Source organism: Bos indicus, chromosome 22 (genome assembly GCF_029378745.1).
Source record: "Bos indicus isolate NIAB-ARS_2022 breed Sahiwal x Tharparkar chromosome 22, NIAB-ARS_B.indTharparkar_mat_pri_1.0, whole genome shotgun sequence".
In the NCBI taxonomy this organism is placed as follows: Eukaryota; Metazoa; Chordata; class Mammalia; order Artiodactyla; family Bovidae; genus Bos; species Bos indicus.
This window is the reverse complement of record NC_091781.1, coordinates 47791496-47814431: the sequence shown is the minus strand read 5'-3', so window position 1 is coordinate 47814431 and position 22936 is coordinate 47791496. Positions and strand designations below refer to the sequence as shown.

The 22936-nt window shown below is 40.2% G+C and overlaps 1 protein-coding gene across 14 annotated transcripts in view; it reads right to left on the bottom strand.

The window, feature by feature from the left end:
• SFMBT1 (Scm like with four mbt domains 1) overlaps positions 1–22936 on the bottom strand; it is a 121699-nt gene that overhangs the window by 89456 nt on the left and 9307 nt on the right. For 9 of the 14 annotated variants that reach the window (XM_070776505.1, XM_070776513.1, XM_070776503.1 and 6 more), the window contains one exon: positions 20774–20845. The exons of the other annotated variants lie outside the window; for them this stretch is intronic. The gene's annotated coding sequence lies outside the window, so the exon portion shown is untranslated. The remainder of the gene's footprint in view (positions 1–20773; positions 20846–22936) is intronic. 14 annotated transcript variants of the gene reach the window in all.

Here is a 22936-nt window from a genome sequence, read left to right as displayed (position 1 = left end):
GACTATTCATCTCTTAACCAGTAGACAGCAAGCTCCTTGAGGTTATGCAGGAACCACTGATTTCTGATGCCCTAGAATTTCAGCTACATTGCAAAGAGCCCTGCTCAGTACTTGATACCAGAAGCCATTCATTAAATACATGATAGATGAGCAAGCAAATCACTGAAGAGCACGTTGATCCTCTTGTACCAATGACACTGAAATGTTTATTTTGTTTTGCTTTGTTTAATGTTTGCTCTGACAATGGAAAATTTTTGACAATTACAATACCTCTTTTGGGTAGTTCCTGGACAAGAACACCTCTTTTTCCCCCTGTGCAGGAGAAAAGAAACATGCACAAAAGGGAAAATCGGTTCTCTGCCCCTTCACAGAAGCATCAGAAAGTCCCACTGAGTGACACTATCACTAAGGATACAAAAAAGGTTGACATTTGGTAGCTATTTTTTCAAAAGTGTTCTATTTTCTTGAAGAATGGAATGAATACTAAGATTAATAACCAGGCATATGAGCACTTACAGTACCCAAGGTGAAAAACCCTGGCCTGGAACACTTGGTGACAGAAAGTGAGAAAATGTTCCAAACAATGACAGACACAGGTCAAAAAGGGAAAGAAGCCAGCCTGACGGGGCTTCCACTGGCCAAATCTGGGACAACTTACACACACAGTAACAAGACTGTAGGTCACTGAATAAAACAGAAAACCACAAGCCCATACTTATATAAACTAATAAATCAATAAATTTAAAAGTTTGACAAAGAATGGGATAGTTACATAGTTTCAAAGTACTTATTCACAAAATACTAATTAATTACAAATGGAAAGAGTAATTTATCAATGGGAAGCCTGGCATATGCCACCTTAAACAGCTGATCATCAAAAACAGGACAAATTGAAATCTACACCTCCTGAAAGGGTACATAAGACACAGCATTATTTCTGTGATGTTCCTGCCAAAGATATATAACCTGAGTTTAATCCTCAGAAAACATCAGAGAATCCCAAATTGAGGGTTACTCTATAATAGACCTATAATCTCCAAACATATCAAGATCATGAAAATCAAAAGAAAGGCTGAAGACAACAACTAAATGTGAAGCACGATTCCCTTGGATCCGTTTGCTTTTATCCAAAAACAGGGACAGTGGGGAGGTGGGAGACTTTATTGGGGCAACTGGTCACACATGAATGGAGTCTGAGGAGTATTGGATGGTAACAGTGTTCACTGTTAACTTTCCAGATATCGTGGTTACTCTGTCATTATGAAGAAGAACGTCCTCACTGTAGGAAGTAAAACATGAGGGTGTTCTGGAGTGACGGAACATCAGATGGACAATCTATGGCCAAGGGTTCTGGATTGGGAAACCCTTTTCTCTACTGTACTTAGAGCTTTCCCCTGTTTTCAGTTGCCTCGCATTTTTAATAAATATTTTTAAATGATTGATTTTCTTTCCAAAATGAAAGTAATAAATATAATCTTAATACATACAAACGTATTCTTTCCAACAAAAATGTTCTGTCTGTAGGACGAGTACTAACTGAGTCTTGCATTGGATCACCAGGGAGGTAGGATGGAACAGTGTTGTATAGCAAAAAGAGAAAGCCAAAAAAAAAGGTTTTCCACATCGAAAACTCGACTTCAAACTCCAGTTCATCACCTATGAATTTGTGGTTCTGGAAGATTTTTCACCCGTCTGGGTCTCAATCCCCTAATCTATAAAGTGGGAATACCATCTTTTTTACAGGGTGGCTCTGAGGATGAAATAAGATGGTACCTTTAAGAATGCCTTCTAGATTATAGATACTACTCAAAACTACTTCTCTCCCACTTCTAAGCAATCTATTTACAGGCTGCATCTAGTTAATAAGTTACATCTCAGTGAGCCTAAGAAGTAGGCTTCCTACTATTAAACAACTTTTCAGGTTAAAGGGATATTAAGGATCCTTTACTCCAATATCCTTGCTTTACAGATAAGGAAATGAGATCTTGGATTTAGGCAAGGCAAAAGGCAAACCATTCCCATCATGTCATCACTATAACACAGAAATTATTTAACCCCCAACTCTTTGCCCATTAGCATCCTCAGCAATTTACAATAATCCTGTCCATTCCCCCATCATCAGATCAGATCACATCAGTCACTCAGTCGTGTCTGACTCTTTGCGACCCCATGAATCGCAGCATGCCAGGCCTCCCTGTCCATCACCAACTCCCGGAGTTCACTCAGACTCACGTCCATCGAGTCAGTGATGCCATCCAGCCATCTCATTCTCTGTTGTCCCCTTCTTCTCCTGCCCCCAATCCCTCCCAGCATCAGAGTCTTTTCCAATGAGTCAACTCTTCGCATGAGGTGGCCAAAGTACTGGAGTTTCAGCTTTAGCATCATTCCTTCCAAAGAAATCCCAGGGCTGACCTCCTTCAGAATGGACTGGTTGGATCTCCCCCATCATAGTTCTTACTAAAAACCAGCAATGGTGTCAAATTTCTTTATCATTTAGTTTCTTTTTTTTTTTCATTTTATTTTTATTTATTTTTAATTAATTTTATTTTATTTTTAAACCTTACATAATTGTATTAGTTTTGCCAAATATCAAAATGAATCCACCACAGGTATACATGTGTTCCCCATCCTGAACCCTCCTCCCTCCTCCCTCCCCATACCATCCCTCTGGGTCGTCCCAGTGCACCAGCCCCAAGCATCCAGCATCGTGCATTGAACCTGGACTGGCATCTCGTTTCATACATGACATTTCACACGTTTCAATACCATTCTCCCAAATCTTCCCACCCTCTCCCTCTCCCACAGAGTCCACAAGCCTGTTCTATACATCAGTGTCTCTTTTGCTGTCTCGTATACAGGGTTATCGTTACCATCTTTCTAAATTCCATATATATGCGTTAGTATACTGTATTGGTGTTTTTCCTTCTGGCTTACTTCACTCTGTATAATAGGCTCCAGTTTCATCCACCTCATTAGAACTGATTCAAATGTATTCTTTTTAATGGCTGAGTAATACTCCATTGTGTATATGTACCACAGCTTTCTTATCCATTCATCTGCTGATGGACATCTAGGTTGCTTCCATGTCCTGGCTATTATAAACAGTGCAGTGATGAACATTGGGGTACATGTGTCTCTTTCCCTTCTGGTTTCCTCAGTGTGTATGCCCAGCAGTGGGATTGCTGGATCATAAGGCAGTTCTATTTCCAGTTTTTTAAGGAATCTCCACACTGTTCTCCATAGTGGCTGTACTAGTTTGCATTCCCACCAACAGTGTAAGAGGGTTCCCTTTTCTCCACACCCTCTCCAGCATTTATTATTTGTAGACTTTTGGATTGGATTGCAAATTTCTTAAAATGTCTTCCTACCTTACATAGCTTCTTTTATTTCTACTCTTTAGAATAATTAAGGTTCTTTACCTGGAGTTCCAGGGTCTGTGAAGAGAATTCAGGGGTGCATGACCATGACTAAGCGGAAGTTTTTACTTCTCTTTTTCAGTTCAGTTTAGTTGCTCAGTCATGTCCGACTCTTTGCAACCCCATGAATCGCAGCACGCCAGGCCTCCCTGTCCATCACCAACTCCCGGAGTTTACCCCAACTCATGCCCATACAGTCAGTGATGCCATCCAGCCATCTCATCCTCTGTCATCCCCTTCTCCTCCTGCCCTCAATCCCTCCCAGTATTAGAGTCTTTTCCAATGAGTCAACTCTTCACATGAGGTGGCCAAAGTATTGGAGTTTCAGCTTTAGCATCAGTCCTTCCAGATCTCCTTTAGAATGGACTAGTTGGATCTCCTTGCAGTCCAAGGGACTCTCAAGAGTCTTCTCCAACACCACAGTTCAAAAGCATCAATTCTTCGGCGCTCAGCCTTCTTCACAGTCCAACTCTCATATCCATATATGACCACTGGAAAAACCATAGCCTTGACTAGATGGACCTTTGTTGACAAAGTAATGTCTCTACTTCTGAATATGCTATCTAGGTTGGTCATAACTTTCCTTCCAAGGAGTGTCTTTTAATTTCATGGCTTCAGTCACCATCTGCAGTGATTTTGGAACCCAAAAAAATAAATTTGACACTGTTTACACTGTTTGCCCATCTGTTTCCCATGAAGTGAGGGGACCAGATGCCATGATCTTAGTTTTCTGAATGTTGAACTTTAAGCCAACTTTTTCACTCTCCACTTTCATCAAGAGGCTTTTTTTAGTTCTTCTTCACTTTCTGCCATAAGGGTGGTGTCATCTGCATATCTGAGGTTATTGATATTTCTCCGGGCAATCTTGATTCCAGCTTGTGCTTCTTCCAGTCCAGCGTTTCTCATGATGTACTCTGCAGAGAAGTTAAATAAGCAGGGTGACAATATACACAGCCTTGATGTACTCCTTTTCCTATTTGGAACCAGTCTGTTGTTCCGTGTCTAGTTCTAACTGTTGCTTCCTGACCTGCATACAAATTTCTCAAGAGGCAGGTCAGGTGGTCTGGTATTCCCATCTCTTTCAGAATTTCCACAGTTTATTGTGATCCACACAGTCAAAGGCTTTGGCATAGTCAATAGAGCAGAAATAGATGTTTTTCTGGAACTCTCTTCCTTTTTCCATGATCCAGCGGATGTTGGCAATTTGATCTCTGGTTCCTCTGCCTTTTCTAAAACCAGCTTGAACATCAGGAACTTCACGGTTCACATATTGCTGAAGCCTGGCTTGGAGAATTTTGAGCATTACTTTACTAGCTTGTGAGATGAGTGCAGTTGTGCGGTAGTTTGAGCATTCTTAGGCATTGCCTTTCTTTGGGATTGGAATGAAAATTGACCTTTTCCAGTCCTGTGGCCACTGCTGAGTTTTCCAAATTTGCTGGCATATTGAGTGCAGCACTTTCACAGCATCACCTTTCAGGATTTGAAATAGCTCAACTGGAATTCCATCACCTCCACTAGTTTTATTCGTAGTGATGCTTTCTAAGGCCCACTTGACTTCATATTCCAGGATGTCTGGCTCTAGGTCAGTGATTACATCACTGTGATTATCTTGGTTGTGAAGATCTTTTTTTACTGATCTCAAATGGAAATTTAAGATTTCCTTCAAATACAAGTACAGGCAACAAATCACAGCAATATTAACAGTAACTAACTGTGTCACCACAGAAAGAACACATATTTTTGTATTATATTACAGATGACGCAGATATATATAAAGATTTCCTTCAGGTCTTCCGCATTTCAGGCAGATTTGTTACAATCTGAGCCACCAAGGAAACTCATTTTATTTATTTAAAATCAGCAGTCTGAGCATGGTCAAAAGGCTTCACTAGCTTACAAAGTGAAGTGAAGTGAAAGTCGCTCAGTCGTGTCCGACTCTTTGCGACCCCATGTACAGTCCATGGAATTCTCCAGGTCAGAATACTGGAGTGGGTTGCCATTCCCTTCTCCAGGGGATCTTCCCAACCTAGGGATTGATCCCAGGTCTCCCACATTGCAGGCAGATCTTTACCAGCTGAGCCACCACAGAACCCCAGCTTACCAAAGGGGCACATGAGTACCTGAATATCAAAAAGCTTAAGAACCCCTGGGTTTGGACAACAAAGCTGTTAATCTGCTGAGAATTTGAGAGAAGAAAAGAGAAAAAAGTTTGGCTTTTAAACACATGAACCACTTATTTATTCAACAAATACTTGGTTCTTGTGCTGTACTGTGAAACAGCTACAAAGATAAAAAAAATTACCCCTTTGCCTCTAACTAGTGGGAGAAGGCAATGGCAACCCACTCCAGTACTCTTGCCTGGAAAAGCCATGGACGGAGGAGCCTGGTAGGCTGCAGTCCATGGGGTCGCTCAGAGTCGGACACAACTGAGCAACTTCACTTTCACTTTTCACTTTCATGCATTGGAGAAGGAAACGGCAACCCACTCCAGTGTTCTTGCCTGGAGAATCCCAGGGACGGGGGAGCCTGGTGGGCTGCCGTCTATGGGGTCGCACAGAGTCGGACATGACTGAAGCGACTTAGCAGCAGCAGGAGCAGTGGGAAAGGAGAAAAAAACAAGTATCAAGGTGAGATGTCTTAAGGCCTAGAGCAGAAGGACAAAAGAAACCTTTGAACTCAGAGAAGAGGTTCTGTCTTCTCAGTAAACAACAAGGCACATTTGAGTAAAGGGAGAAGAATCAGAAATTCTTCTAGCTCTCGGTTGCTCCTACAGCCTGGAGCGCAGGGGGCTTCTGGCAGAACCTCCCTAGCCCAGGGGAAGGCAGAGTAAGCAGCTTTCAAGAGGGAGAAGCTGGGCAGTGACTGGACATAGCTACCTGACCAGGGAGACATAGCTCATGGATCCTGATCTAACCCTCTGTAGAACTGGTAGCCCCCTTCTATCACAGAGATGCTTTGGGAAAATTAATTACAGCAACGAGAACTGTTCTTAACTCTCTTTACGTAACTTAGATGGGAAAATGCACAAGGGGGTAAAGTGGAGCCATGTTTCAAAAGCAGATGACATTCACTTAATTTGTACAACCAAAATACAGTCTGTCTGGCTAATGACATTTTATTTATAGCACAGTATTGGCTTTACAGTAGCTGAGAAAATGGCAAATAAGTCTCTCTCTGTATACAGAACGTACCTTATAAAACATAGTGTTTAAATACCTGGCTCAAATTTTTCCCACTAAATTTTAACTCCACAATGTTCTTTATACAACATCAACAAAACAACACCAGGTAAAAGATACAAACCATGTGCGGGAAAGACCACCAACCTTATAAATATGTTTTATATCTTTATCTTTAGAACTGTTTTTCAATATTTACCAACGCAATCAGAAATCCACATGTTTACGATGTGGGTTTCTCAACTTTTCTCGCAATTGACCTCCACCTACTACTGAGCACCTCCTCCATTCCCAGCACTGCACTAGGGATGGAAGATTGTGATACAAAGGTCGGTCCTGCCCTAAAGGATTTTACAGTTAGAGACAGAGCCACCGGGGGAATTTCTGAAATGCAAGATATTAGAAAATCAGCTGCACAGAGAAGGAAAAGTTCACCGTAAGTCAAGATAGCTACCAAAAAAAAGTGGCATGCAAGAGTAAAGAAACTTCATCTCAAAGGATAGAAGGAATCTTGGAAAGGTAGAGGAAAGAGTAGAAGACATTACTAGCAGGGCAAACAGGATGCAAGAGGCAGCAAGGCAGGCTCAGGGCTGGCAACGTGTGTGTGTGTGTGTGTGTGTGTGTGTGTGTGTGTGTGTGTGGCAACGTGTGTGTGTGTGTGTGTGTGTGTGTGTGTGTGTGTGTGTGTGTGTATTAGGGGAAGCTGTGATTGCATGTAAGGTGGCAGGAGAGTTCAGTTTGCTGACGCACAGGACAAGGCCACACAGAAGGGTGTACATATACACAGAAAGTTACATACTACGCAAAAGGCACCAGGCAGGAAAGACTTGAAGAGTACTACATTTTAAAGTTTATCTGTTAGCTGACATATACACAGTTAAAGGATAATTAGGACTAGAGGTAGACCAGCAGAAAAGAGCCCAGGGATGAAAGGCTGAGGGCTTGACTCAGAGAAGCAGACCTTAGAACTGTGAGGAAAGACTAAACCTAACAGGACTTCCCGGTGATGCAGTGGTTAAAAATCTGGCTTCCAATGCAGGGAATGTCAGTTCAATCCTTGGTCAGGGAACTAAGATCCCACATGCCACGGGGTGCAGCCAAAAAGTAAGTTAATAAACAAAACTTTCCTTTAAAAAATTTTTTTTAATAAAAAACAAATATGAAAAGAAGTTCGCTGGAGAATGAAGACTGAGAAAAGGGCACTGGACTTGCCAACACAAAGATCACTGGCCACGTGTGAGAGCTGTGGCAGAAGCAGAGGCTGTGATGTGGGTGGCAGAGATGAGAATATGAAGATACAAAGTGAATGCAGTGAATGGGAAGCAACTGTATATTTAGGTATAAAATGAACAAGCAGCAAACAGACAAGATTTAATGACCCCTTAAAAGGGCAGCAACATCCAGCAGTTCTCACAATCCTTTGTTCACTGAAGGAATTAGGAAAACACTGCCCAGCAAATCCAAAAGTCAAAGGGTAGGGCCCATACTTCTTATTATTCAAGGTGCTAGAATTAAAGGAAAATGACAGATACATTTTAGTCTTTGCAAGCTCAATTCCATAACCAACTAACAGAGTTCAGCTATAAAGATAACAAATGAACATATACTGATTGTAACATATTCTACCTTCTTTCTAGCTGAAAAACATTGACTGCTAAGAGACCAATAACAAAAACACAGAGATTGTTAAGCTACAAAAAAATTACAAAGTATTTCACATACCTTTTTGAAATCCTAAACCATGTTTTTATAAAGAAAACATCAGCAAGGCTAATCACAATAATCTAGAAACTTCCTATAGGAACTGTAATGCTATAGAATTTGATTATAATGTTGGCAAAACTAGTTCAATGCAAAATAGTTTTTCATCTGTTTCCAGTGTTGAGCCTTACATAGAAATAGTCCCAGCCAACCATAAAACTTGCTAAATAACAATTTGCACATTAGCTTGTACTCAAAATAATAAAAGTACTCATTCAATCCTTCATCTGAAGAATAAGCTCTTCTACACAGGGGACCACAAGTAAAAGATAAAGTTAGAATGGGTAGAATGTGTCATCATTAACACAACTCTTGGTTTTAAATACGGATGAGATCAAAGCTGAACAGAGGCAGTGTTCCACTAAAATCCACTGTTTTAGAATTTCATAATACCAAACATAATTCAAGAACTATGCCACCAGATAAATTCTGGAAAATGGGTTCCTTATAGATTCTTAAATCCTTTCAAAGTGTAACAGTATTATAGAGTCATTAATTCAAGATGCAAACCTCATTTGTTACAAAGCATGACTTGATATCTTCTTACCTTACAGAAAAAAAAAGCAGTTTTCTCCATCAAGGACATATTAATGATTTTCAACAAAAGAATGGAAAATAAAACATTGCATTTATTATCATTTCCCTGTGCCTCTGATCAGAAACATTCCTACAAACTACTATTGCAAATAAAGTACCTTTTGTTTTAGAATATAGTCATGACTTCTAAAAATCTTGTGAAGAATTTTTAATTACATATATACCTTGAAACAGCAAAAAATAAAAAATCAAGAATTGACCCCCAAAAAAGTAACCCCTAAGAATTAAGGGTGATTTAAAATTGCATCAGGACCTACCTGGCGGTCCAGTGGTAGGACTCCATGCTTCCACTGCAGAGGGCACGGGTTCAATCCCTGCCTAGGAATTAAGACCCTGCAAGCCCCTGCAGCAGACCTCCCCCACCACCACCAACCCCAAAAAAGACAAAGCAGATTCTGTCACAATCATATGTAAAGCTTTCACTAACTTCCTAAATAATACACTCCAAACTCCTTACCAGGATCCACAAGACCCTGTAAGATCTGGTCCCTACATACCACTCCATCTTCCTTCCAATCACACTCCCTCTGTTGGTTCCTAACCCACCTACCACAGACTCTTTCCTGAGGACTATCCCTCTGCCCAAGCTGCTTCTCACCCTTCACACTGTAAATCTCAAAGTCAGCAGTCCAGAAAGATTTTTTTCTCATCACCCTATTGAGTATGTCCTCATTTTATTCTCTAACATATCACTCAGCCTACCAGCAAGTACTTATCACAAATACCAGCTCCTATTTATTTCCTTTACTAGTTTATTATCCTCCTACTTTCCCACAATATAGGCATCCCTTTGTTTATGTTGTATCTACAATGCCAATAAATATTTGTAGAATGAGTAGCAGAAAGAAGAAATAAATCAAGGATGGAGGAAGGAGAGACAAGAAGGAAAAAAAAACATTTCCCATCTATATCCAAGTTTCCATCAGTTTTATAATACCAGATTTTTCCATGCTATAAGTGAAAGTAGAAGAGGTTCACTGTTGGCTGAGCTGAGTGCAAGAGTAATATTTTACACACAACTTAACCAATTTGTAAAGAACATCTCTAACAGCAGTCTGTTTATTTTGTATTCAGTGCATTTCTATTGAAAGATCAAATTATTGCTTCTCTACAACTAGTCTCAGGAGTTAACTAGTGCACATTTCAATTTGCCAATGTAAACGAGGAGAAAATTTTGCTTAAAACACAATGCCAAAAGGAGAAAAACATAATTATAAAATGCAAACATTTTATGCCTAAATGCATTAGAAATGCCTCGAGAAGAACATGATGTTAATAAGGGGTGATTGGTAAATGGGACATATTATGTTATTATCTCTTTGTGTATGTTTAAAATTTACCATAATACAAAATAAAATAAATAAATGCCTCTAAGAAATCAAAACCAAGTAAGTACCTCTGGGTCACAGATACTTGCCTGGCTCAAGTACACTCTGTTGCCCACTGGAAACTTAATTTAAATGAATTGATAACAGTCTCTAAAGGTGTTTTCATAAGACATCAGCTCCTCAGAAGCGTCGGTGGGCCCTCCCACCAGCTCGGTGTCACAAGCTTCCAGCCCAGTACCTTTCTATGAGAGTTCTCCAACAACCACAGCTCAAAAACAGAAACTTTATGGAAGTGATAAAACCATTTAAAAGGGAGAAGTAGTGGAAGCATGCAGAAGGGGAAAATAAATGATTTTTGCTTTAATTTAAATACTTCTCTCCTAGAATCTGGATGAGGCAGTATTTCTTTCTAAAGAGCGCTTCAGATTCTGAAGGGGGCTCATACAGAAGACTAAATGCAAATCCACTAGAGGCCAGCATCCCCAGCTGGAGCAGCCCTCCTCTCCAGGCCTCCTCCATGACATCAGGTAAAATGTTGCTGCTGCTGCTGGTGGAGATGCTGATGTGAAGGCCTCATTTATCAAGTGGCACAAAGAACAGAAAAATGTAAGCTGCTCTGGTGGTAGTTTTTTTTTTTTTTTTTGCTGTAGAAAAATGATGGTCTTCAGGAAAACAAAAAAAACAGAAATTTATTTCTAGTTTGTTTGGATTGAAGAAAATAATTGTATTAGGAAAGTAAGGGACTGCAGCTAGTCACATTTTAAGACTGATTATATCCTTACAAGTGAATCCATAAACATAAGACAGATCCAAACCGGCACATGAAAGACTCATTTAGTTTTTAAGTAGCACAGGATCATCTTTTAAGAAAAATAATTAGCATTACAGAAATCCAAAATAACCTGATGAATGAAATAAGCTAGCATTTGAACATAAATTATTTAATTCCCCAAGAGCATGATAAATTATTCCCTGAAGATAACTTTTAACATTAAAAGCCCTGAGAATTTCAGGTTTTAACGAAAAAAAGGATGTGAATTTCATAAATAAATAAATTATAAAATTCCAAATCTATAAATGTAATCACTGCACTGGATTTCATTTTGTCTTTCGTTTTGAGGGCGGTAACTGGAAGTAGTAGTTTGTGACCTATCAGTGAGAGACCTCACACCCAAGGAACAGACATCAAACCTAAATCCCTCGGCCAACTTTAACTGGGGCCTAGAGAAGCAGGGAACTGGGCAAGACGAGCAAAAGTCCCACTTATTCCTACCATTTCCACTGTGATCTTCCTTCAGATCTTGAGAGATTTAAATGCTGCCATCCGTAATCAAAAATAAGCTTATTAGTAACAGATTCAAGTCATAAATATTAACGAGCACCGAACATGAATATAGTTTGCAATAAAGTATATTTAGACCTTGGTACTGGAGAAGGCAATGGCACCCTACTCTAGTACTCTTGCCTGGAGAATCCAGGGACAGAGGAGCCTGGTGGGCTGCCATCTATGGGGTCGCACAGAGTCGGACATGACTGACGCGACTTAGCAGCAGCAGCAACAGACCTTGGTACCCTTGTTCATAAGGCAGAAGAGGAGCAACGAGATGCTGGCGATGCATCCTGGAGCGGGTGGGAGAGGTGAGAATGATCTGAGCAGCAAAGGGAGGAGGCACTCAGTCAGAGGTACCATAAACACAAGCCTGTCACCTCTTGGAATCTTAAGTGACAACAGGGCTCTGAGGAAGGACTATAATCAGAATAAGAGAGGCCACTGTGATCTTCTAGGTGACAGAGATCTAATCTGGGACACAACTGGGCCTAAACACAGATTTACTGAACTCACGGAAATGAGCACTTAATCACACTAAGAGATCACGGCCACAGTGAAGACATGTTTCCTGTCGTGTTCCATTTCAAGAGGCTGAGTTCAGTTTTGTGGTTCAACATATGGATGTGACTAGGCTAAGCTGGAATTTAATTCTTAGCTTTCTAATCTTTCACTCATGATCTCAGATCTTACCCCGTGTTATTAATTTAGTCTGTCCTACACCTAAGTGTATCTCCACACGTGAATTAAATAAACACCACCTGTGCTGGATACTTTACGTTGGTACGTGTCAGCCCCACACTTATCCTCCCAGACTCTCCCTGAATCCCACGCATGAATTTGCACGGCCAGCTCCCCTGACCGTTGGCTCTCACTCCGCTCCGACAGCAGCCCTGGCAGGTGTATAGGTTTCTGCTCAGCTGTTAGTGAACTATAGCAGTATAAGTGGGAAAAGGTGGCGCGTGGATTCTGTGTAATACCATCTTCCCCTTTGCTCCTCCAGCCACTCCTTTTGTATCCAATTCCCAGAATTATAGCCGCCCCCTTTTTTAATGAAGTATACCTGATTTGTGCACAATGCTGTGCCAATCTGTGCAGTATAACAAAATGACTGTTAAACACAGAATCATAGCCCCCTTTTGACTGAAGACCTAGGAGAGGTTTATCGATGAGACATTGTCTGACAGCCTACCACATTCAGAATTTACACAATTCACAAACCAGGGTAGGAAGTTATGGTATGAAACATTCATCCATCCATCCAGTCAACAACTTACTGAGCACCTACTAAAGACAAGATCTAGTTTGAGGTGCTGGCGACACAACACAGACAAAAATCCCTGTCCTCAAAGAGCTAGCATTCAAGCGAAGGAAAGAGATAATACAGAGGCTGGAGAAGTAAAACACACAGTGTTAGATAATAAATGCTAAGGAGAAAAAAATAAGCAGAGGCAGGGATATGAAATGTTGGAGGAGGAGTGAAATTTTCTTTTTTTCACTGAGGTATACTTGATTTACAATGTCAGGTAATTCACAGTGATTCACAATTTTTAAAAGTATAGTTAAAATAATATATAGTTAGTATATATTATTGCTAGTTTATAGTTAGTATAATATTGGCTATATTCCCTGTGCTGGGCAATATACCCTCATTGCTTACTTATTTTCTGCATAATAGTTTGTACCTCTTAATTTGTACCTACCTCTATCTTGCCCTACTCCATAACAGTTTCTATATCTGTAAGTCTATTTCTATTTTGTTATACTCACTAGTTTGTTTTATTTTTTAGATTCTACATATAAGAGGTATCATACAGTATTTGTCTTTCTCTGACGGACTTATTTCACTGGGCAGAATAACAGGAGGGCTGAAATCAATCACACGGGTCACTGAGCTTATTTTGGGGGAAAGATCCCGAAAAAGTGAGAGAGCCAGTTATGCACACATCTGTACGAAGGCACTCCAGGCAAGAACACATGCAACACGTGCAAAGGCCCTTAGGAAGGAGTCCCCTGGGCTCGCTGGACAGCAGATAATGGGGAGGAAGTCCTAAAAAGTGGGAGGGCTAGGCCATGGGAGCCTTATGGGATAGGAAGAAAATTTGAGTGAAAGCAGGAAGTTCTGAGCAGAGTGACATCATCTGATTTACCTGTTAACAGAATCTCACTATATCATGGGCAGCCTGGAGCAGGCAAGGGCAGAAGGAGGGGAATCAGTTAGGAGGCTACCGTAATAATCCAAATGAGACGAGACGACAGGTAAGACCAAAGAAATGACAGTAAGGATGGTGAGCAGATTCCGAACGTATCTTTAACTCTTATCTGATTCTTAAAAAGTCAACAACAACAAAAAAGAATACCAAAAAAAAAAAAAAAAAGTCAGGGGCTGGTCCCTGAATCTTGCTGAAATCCACATCAATAGAAACTCCTACCAACTGAGCATATAATTAGCCAAAGAAAACATAATAACTGCAAATTAACATTCAGCAATAGTCAATACAAGGAAAAACTAATGTATAACATGCCAGGGTTATAAAAATTTTAATAACTCAAAACAGCAAGTGACTCACATGGAAGAATTCAGCATAATAACCTCCCTCAGCAATTAAAGAGCAAATTAGGGGAACTCAACAGATAAAAAAGTAAAAAGTTTGGGGCCCACTGAGGAAATACTGTCATTTTTGCCAAGCTGCGTGCTTATGGACACAAGTTAACAGTTTCCCTTCCCTTCCCATATCCCAACTGCTGCTCACTGCAGTTCCAGGCAGGTCCCAATGAGCCTGCCCACAGCTTAAGATATGACAAATCACTGGAGCTAGTTCTTTGCTGCTTCTGCTGTTCTCAAAGAAGGAGAGTGGGTGAGACCCTCACCAAAGTTAAACAACTTTAGGAGGAAGTAGCACTAAAAGATTAAGGTTTAGAAAGAGATTTGAAAAGGAAAAGTCCAGGGTTCTTATTTTACACTGGACCTTTTCTCCATTAAAAACAGAAATATTTTAAGTCTGAGAAAGTCTTACACTAACAATAACGATATATGAGTAAGTATTCAAAGATCACTCACTCCCTCACCTTTACTCCCACAAATATTATTCCACAAAATCTGTTTCTCAAAATAACACCCTACAAAAATGTTAGCCCCTTCACCCACCCCTGTCAAAGTATTTTCCACAGGAGGCACTCTGTACCTTTCCAACAGCTTTAAACACTAGCTATTTTGTGTGGCATCATCTTATGGTACTATAAACTCCTCAAGGGCAGGGAATTCCCTTATCTTTGCATTCCCTAAACTCCTGGCACCACCACTTTATACAGTCTGCTGAATAAATTTCTATGTCAATAGATCATGATACCTCCAATTCACTAGAAAGGAAAACACCAGAACTTTCTACTGCAGAAGTAACATTCCTGCCTCCAGAGAGGGGTAATGTCATTCTCATAAGGGAAGGAAATTCAGTGCCCATCATCTGCCTCAAGGCCAGCACCACTGACAGCCCTGGTGTGCACAAGGGCCAACCTCGAGTGCCTTTTTCACCTGAGAGGGCGTAAAAGCAGAACTCCTGTGTGAATTTACTGGGCATTATCCACAGGCAATTTGCTTGCTCTACAATCCTCTTCAAATCCTCTGACGTTAAAATAAGCCTTCGAACCATTTTCTTACACCTGTTCTTTAAACATTAAGTGGTGCAACTTGCCAGGCTTCCCTGTTGTTCACAATGCTATTCACAATACAAAGAACTTGACTAATCCTAATTGCCAATTTCTACACTTCTCAGATCACTTTCTGAAGGCACCTTATAAATGCACAAAAACTTGCTTTCTGCCACACTCTGTGATACTGTTTTTTTGCCACAATCCCAAGTCTACAAGTTGCGTCCTTTTGTCTGCCTTCATGAGTCAAAACTACTCACTAGAACACAAAATAAATGGCAGAAAGAATGCCACAGCAAAGCAAACACACTTGATTCTGGAAAGCCCAATAATGCACTTAGCAGCTCAAGTCCCTGCAGGGAAGGGCAGCCGAGCCTGTGGACCAGCAGCGCCCATCCACCCACCGCTGGCTGGGTGTGCACACCCTCTGTGCAAGCACTGACAGCCTCGGGTTAGGATATATTACAGTCAATTGTTACCCATCTTTTTTTCTGTTTGTTTTATTTACTTTTTAACTTAAGGATATTTGTTTTACAGAATTTTGCTGTGTTCTGCCAAATATCAACATAAATCAGCCATAGGTATACATATGTCCCCTCCTTCTTGGACCTCCCTCCCATCACCCTATTACCCATCCTTTGAGGACAATGCTTTAGAGGCAATGGCAATACGCAGAGGAGATACTCACGGTAGTATGAATGTATGCTCTAAGGGAATATTCTGAAGTTCTTCAGCAAAGGGATGAAAACTAAAAACTCAGATGATTGAAATATAATAACCACTCTAAGATTCAGCTACATAATGCCTCAAGATTCCAAATTCAGTTTCTTCAGAAGTTACTGTACTGGAACCAGAGCATTCTGTTTAAAATTTATCAAGTAGCTCAGATAAAAAGCAAATTAAAGAAAAAAGTTTAGCTGTCTACTGCCAATGAACAAAAGAATACAAAAAAAATTTCCAGCAACTTTCCTTGTGACCCAGCAGTTAAGAATCTGCCTTGCAATGCAGGGGATACGGGTTTGGTCTCTGGTCAGGCAACTAAATCTCCCAAGCGGGGCAGCTAAACCCAAGAGCTGCAACTAAGACCAACACAGTCAAGAAAATTTAAAAAGGTGTTTTTTAAAAAATTTCCAGAAAGTAAAATAATTTGTTAGTCGATCCATGCTGCTGTGATTTTCTCAAAACTAAAACACAAATATCATTTGATAATAAGCAGCACACACACAGGTCTTGGGCTTTAAAGGCATGATTAAGACCTCACAGTCTGTGGACATCTTCAGACACATCGGTCTCCCAAGACTCAGCTGGAAATTCTGTCCCCTCCACCCCTTCTATGCCACCAAAGGGGAAGGGGTGGCAAGGACTTCACCTCCAGCTCCCCTTACTCTACCACACCCAGTGCTGGTCAACAGTATTTATACAAATACTCGAACTCAGGGGGAAAAAATGCTTTCAGTATTAGAAAGCTGTCTTAATCCAAGCAAATTCAGTTATCATTAGTGCACAACGCTGTTTATAGCATAAAAAAATGGAAATAACCCAAAAGTATACAGAGAACTGTTTGAATAAATTACGGTGCATCTGTATAAACACATTACTAGGCAATCACTAAAAGAACAAAGCACACTGCTGTGTACTTTGATATATCCAAGATATTTTAAATGAAAAGTGCACTATCAACTGATTTTTTAAGTGGGTGGGGAAATATGTATCTTTATACAAATAGAATTTTTCTGGCAGAAAACAAAAAAAACTAGGAATAACAGTGACCTCCAGAAGGGACCAGGGGTCTTCCTTGGTGGTTCAGTGGTTAGCACTCGGGGCTTCACTGCATGGAGCGCACGCAGGTTTGATCCCTGGTTGGGAAACTAAGATCCCACAAGCCATGCGGCATAGCCAAAAAAAAAAAAAAAAAAGATTAAGCATTGATACTTAAGTTTATGATTTGATAAAAATAGAGCAATGCAAGAAAAAGTGATGCCTATTAAAAGCCATCTCATTTTTCTTACCTATTTCTAAATTATTTGTGACAAAATTTGAGCTCAGTAAAATGTGTTGGTGGAAGAGTGGTATAGGAAAAGGTCCATTTTACCCATAGTAACTTTCAACTGTTTGCCACCATGCTAAAAGAATGTATACGTTCTCCTCAAACCAAGATGGAAAAATCGCTTACATGTTTGGTGCCACAGTAATCCAAGTTTAAATGATTCAAATATACTAATAAATCTGCAACTAAAATTGTTACATTTTATATGTTAGTATCACATACTAATTATAATATGAGTAACCAGTTTTACAAAATATGTTTTTGTTTCTAACTTCAGGATTACCTGAGAGTCCAAATTTTCTAAACTCTCGCCAAAAATCAATTGAGTAAAAAACTAGAATACTAACTCATTTTCGTTTGTGCATGGAAGCAGGACAAAATATATCAAAATATATCAAACAAAATATATTAAACAACAACAAAGAAACTTTTAATTTAAAAATTTGTTTAAAAAAATTTTTAATTAAGAACTAGAGGGCTTCTTTTCCTCCATAGCTTCAAAATTTCCAAAACTTTTCCATTTCCAAACAGGACTGAGGAGGGGGTGGGAGGGATTATAGGCAAAGTCTAAGTCTGGTCAACCCTATTTCCCTTCTGTGGATGCCTCCCCTGTTCTCAGGGACCCCCATTCCCATCCAGATACATCTTCATCTGCACTCCCACCACAATAAGAACGTCGATTCAATTAACAATGGTGGGAGGACAGTGGATTCACTGGATTTTATTCTGCAGATCAACCTGGGCCTCATACACCTGCAAATAACAGGTTCTCACGAGGAACATGAGGGCAAAGAAAGTAGAATTGCCCTGTCCCATGCCCATAAAAAACCAGACTGGTAACTGCCTCTTTGGAACTACTTTCATGAAAAGAAGAGCAAATGACTGGAGCTAATGCCCTTCAATTTGATGTTTACTAATAGAAATGCATTTGTAAGGGCTTCCACCAGCTTCCCTGGTGGCTAAGTGGTTGACAACCCACCTGCCAATGCAGGAGACATAGGAGATGCAGCTTTGATCCCTGGGTCAGGGAAGATCTCCTGGAGAAGGGAATGGGAACCCACTCCAGAATTCTTGCAGGAGAATCCCACGGACAGAGGAGCCTGGCAGGCCACAATCCATAGGGTTGCAAAGAGCCAGACACAACTGAAGCGACTGAGCATACACACAGGCACACCATAGAACCTGATCTCTGCAAAAAGAGAAGCCACCGGAATGAGAAGTCCAAGTACGACAACTAGAGAGTAGCCCCCTGCTCATCACAACTAAAGAAAAGTCCCAAGCAGCAATGAAGACCCAGCACAGTCAAAAATAAATAAAATTATTTTTTAAGAAAAGGAATGCGTTTGTTGAAGATCTAAAGATGAGCAGTTATCCTCAAAAAAGTGAAGTTATAAGTTAATGTGATTTAAAAAAAAAAAAAAAAAGAAGTTGAAGAAAAAAGGAATTACGCTCACCTAGAAAAATAAACAGGCACTCCAGGCAGCAAAATATGACAAAGTATTGACTTCTTATAAAAAAATTCAGAACAGGCAGAACTAAACTATAACACTGCCCCCAAATCTCTGGAGTTTAAAAAAAAACTTTTTTTCTTAGATCATTTACAAGCTGGTTGTTTATTCACACCTCCACTCAACATACACATATTTGCTATGCACCATTCTTAGTACAGGGATGCCATGCTGATTAAAGGAACTGGTTCCTATCTTCACGGAGTTGACAACAGTAAACACAAGAACAGTGCATTAGTGCCCTGTTTGGTTTTCCCACAAGGAACAACAAGGAGAAACAGTCCTGGAGTAGGTTTTAATGTTCTCTACCTTGTGACTTTAAAGCAGTCAATGATAAATTAAATTTTTTAATTTAAGTATTAAAGTGAACTGAAAGTAAGATAATTTCATTAAGTGATAAGCACCATGAAGAAAAGCAAGCAGTAAAGAGACAGGAAAGCCAGGGGAGTGGAGGTAAGGATGTTGAGGGAAGGGTTCATGACTGAGCTAACCCCTCTGATGAAAAGGAACTAAATGTAACAAACTTTGCTGTACTTGGAGGGACAGAAAAGATGCACAGCGGATTGCGGAAAAGCAGGCAGAAAAGTGGCAGAGGTGGGCAAGGAACAAATTGCAAAGGGTATTACAGACCACAAGAGAAGTTTGGATTTTACTGTAATTGCTATAGAAAGCCAATGGCAGGCTTTAAACCAAGGAGTCACTACATCAGATCTGATTAAACATCATAGCTTTTGTTTAGAATATAATACATTTTGGAGTAGAAACAAAGCTACAAATGGTGCTGCTGCAGTTTTGCCTCCATGCCTTTCCTCAGCTATAATGTATCTACTGTCTACTCTGCTATGTTGTATCCAGGGTACCAATGAGGAATAACAAGGTCTCTCACAGTCAGCTCTCAATCTGGTACAGACACTGAACAAGTAATTACATTTATAACATTCACAAGAGGAGAATATGCAGAAGGCTGAATGCCCAGGGCAAAGGGTAGTTAACCTGGCTTGGAGGCGTCCAGGAAGGAAAACTCCACAGGAAACTTGAGTCTTACAGGACAAACAAGAAATCTCCTTAGTGTCGTCCCCTAGACACAACAAAACCCCTGCTGGAACGTGAGAAAATTTAGGGGCTGCTGAAGACTTTCTTTTAAAGAATTTATATAGCATCATTAAGGTGGAATGGGGAAAAAAAGAGTTAACATAGAAAATATGCAACTGCTACTTCACAGGTATTGCTTACACACGATTTGTTAGGAACTTCAAAGGTACAAACTTCTAGTTGTAAGTCATGGAGATGTAATGTATAGCACAATGACTATAGTTAATATTATATTGCACATTTGAAAGTATCTAAAAGTCATCAGAGTGTATCTAAAAGTCATAAGAAAAAAATTTTGTAACTAGATATGGTGACAGATGTTAACTAGACATACTGTGATCATTTTACAATATATACAAATATCAAATGATCAGTTGTATACTTAAAACTAATGTAATGCTGTATATATCAATTATACCTCAATTTTAAAAGTTATTTAGAAAACCCTTCACTAGCATTTGGTTTTCCCACAACATTGAAAACACAGTAGTCTAAATGTCACTTCAACAAATGGGTCTGTGCTCTCCGTGGATATGTATGTATGTATGTATGTATGTATGTGTGTGTGTGTGTGCATGTGTGTTACCCACTGTGTACTGGGGTTAATCTTTTTTTGCAGCTTTTGAAGCCATTTTTATACTTAAACCAAGACAAGCTTTTATCGAAATTTTCAAACACAGAGATTTTGAAAAAATTCCAAATTCTCTCCACTTAGATTCAAAAGTTATTAAAATTTTCCTGATTTGCTGTATTTTTCCATATATATGTGCATATGTATTTGCATATATATTTCCATATATATGTGCACGTATTACACATATACATATTTTATGAGCCATTTAAAAGTGCTGAAACATCATGATACCTCACCTTTAACTCTTCAGTTTGATTCTCCCAAGAAAAAGGACATTCTCATATATAGTCACAATGTCATTATCATACCTAAAAAAAAAAAAAATTCCTTAATATCATCTATTAAGAAGTACACAGTTTTTAAAAGTTTTAAGTATAAAAGGTTTAGTTGGGAACTTTCGGAGAACCCTGGTGGCCTAGTAATTATGGTTTTGGGTTTTCACTGCCAGGATCCAGAGTCAATCCCTGGTCGGGGAACTGAGCCCCCATAAGCTGCGTGGTGCAGCCAAAAAGAGAAGAGACAAGAGAAACTTACTGAAGGAATGTATTTTAATAAAATGATTAATTTATTATTACTTGTATTTCATTATTTTTATTTCTAAAATGTAATAATGCTTTATAAAATTTCAGTTAAAAAGTCCAAATTTGAAGTAAATTTTTAAAATATTAAAAGAATAATTACAGTAGTCAAATAGGGCCAGAAGTATCAGATTGGTATATGCCAGACTGACATTTGAGGAGCCGTATGTTAGTGGAGGACACACTGGACATGCGGAGAAGAGGATGTGGGGAGGACCAGGGTCTGGCCAGTGCTGGAGGGAGGGCACGTGTGAGAGGGGGCTGGGCTGGGCAGGTGACCAGACAAGCTCAAGGATTCTGTGCACATTCCTGAGGAGCCTGGACTTTACCCTGCTGGCAGCGGGATAAATTTATGTGATAAAATCAAGTTTGTTTAGAAAGAGCTATCTGTCCACAGTGTATCAGATGGATCAGAGAAGGGTGGGGTAAAGGGGATGGACAACCATTTGGAGGCAACAGAACACATTTTTAACTGCAAATGGTTAACATTTTGGTTATATATGTTGAACAAACCTGCTATACTGGCAAATGAACAAAACAAAAACAGTAAAACTAAACTAAGTTTACTTGCATGTTCATGTTGTAGAAGAGCAGCTTTAGAGAAAGATAAGAGTCAATAAACACTTCTGTAGAAGTTGAAAGGAACCCCTGGGCATTTCTGAGGTTTTCAGCATTTAAAGGAGCTGGCTCTTTTTACCACCTAGTTTCACTTTCCAAAGTGGCACTGCTTTTCCTTGGCAAGTTTCATCACAGCATTAATTTTATACTTACCAGTCACAAAATAAAACCAATGAGAAAGAGGCGGGGTGCAGCACAGATAAAGCGGTTTTTGGACAAGCAGAGTACCCTCAGGCAGTCCTGAGCAACTAACTGCAGGGAGTTCCACTTAGAGAGGCCGAGAACCAGACACCAGCTCTGCCTCGGAGGAGGAGGAGGGCAGCATGGGGAGGCCTAAGTGGCAGGACAGGATGCTGGCCCTTCATTCCCCTTCCACCAGAACTCCAGTCTTTTCTTATTTTACATACTGGGCCTCCTGGAAAGATTTCACTTAACAAAGGGCCCCATAGCTTATAAAAATGTCTGAAAACCAAGAAGTCAGAACAGCACATTCTTAAGTCAAAGGTTGGTAATTTTCAATAAGAAGGCTCAGTTCCACAGGAAAGCTGTGGGGAGAAAAAAAGCTGTCAGGAGAAAAATTGGACACCATCACCAAGAAGGAAGGTAAAAAAAAAGAGACCTAGGCAGATGAGTCGGCTAGAGGAGTAGCTTTAAGGCAGACTAAGGAATTGTTTGGGACCTATAGATTAAAGGGCCAGCGGAACTCCAAACTGGACAGGCCCAGAGAGACAGGATATATGGACCTGAAGCTCAGTAGAAAGGTTTAGGGGGGCACACAGGCTAGATGAAGTGGAAAGGTGGGGGGATCCCCCAAGGGAGGTGCAAACAGAGGAACAACAGAGGAGCTGCAAAGGTCGCAGAAGGCAAAAAGAAAAAGGTCTGCCTCAAGTTAATACTGTGTGGAACCAGCCACAAATAGGGCCCCTTCAAGAGGAGACCCTGAATTCCAGGCGGTGTGTCCACAGCAAACGGGGCACAGGCTGGACTGATGGGGTGGTGCTCCAGAGAGCAGAAGCTGCAGAAGGGCAAAGGAACCAGGGTAGAGGGTACTGGCCAGGAAGCAAACAAAAGATTGGACAATGGGTCCAGGCCCAAAGGGGCTGAAACTCTTTGAGAGGAAAAGGAGGTCAAAGTAAGGTCAAAGATGAGACAGGGAGAGTAGGGAAGCCTCTCAAAGAGCTTGCGGAAAAAGAATACTACCAC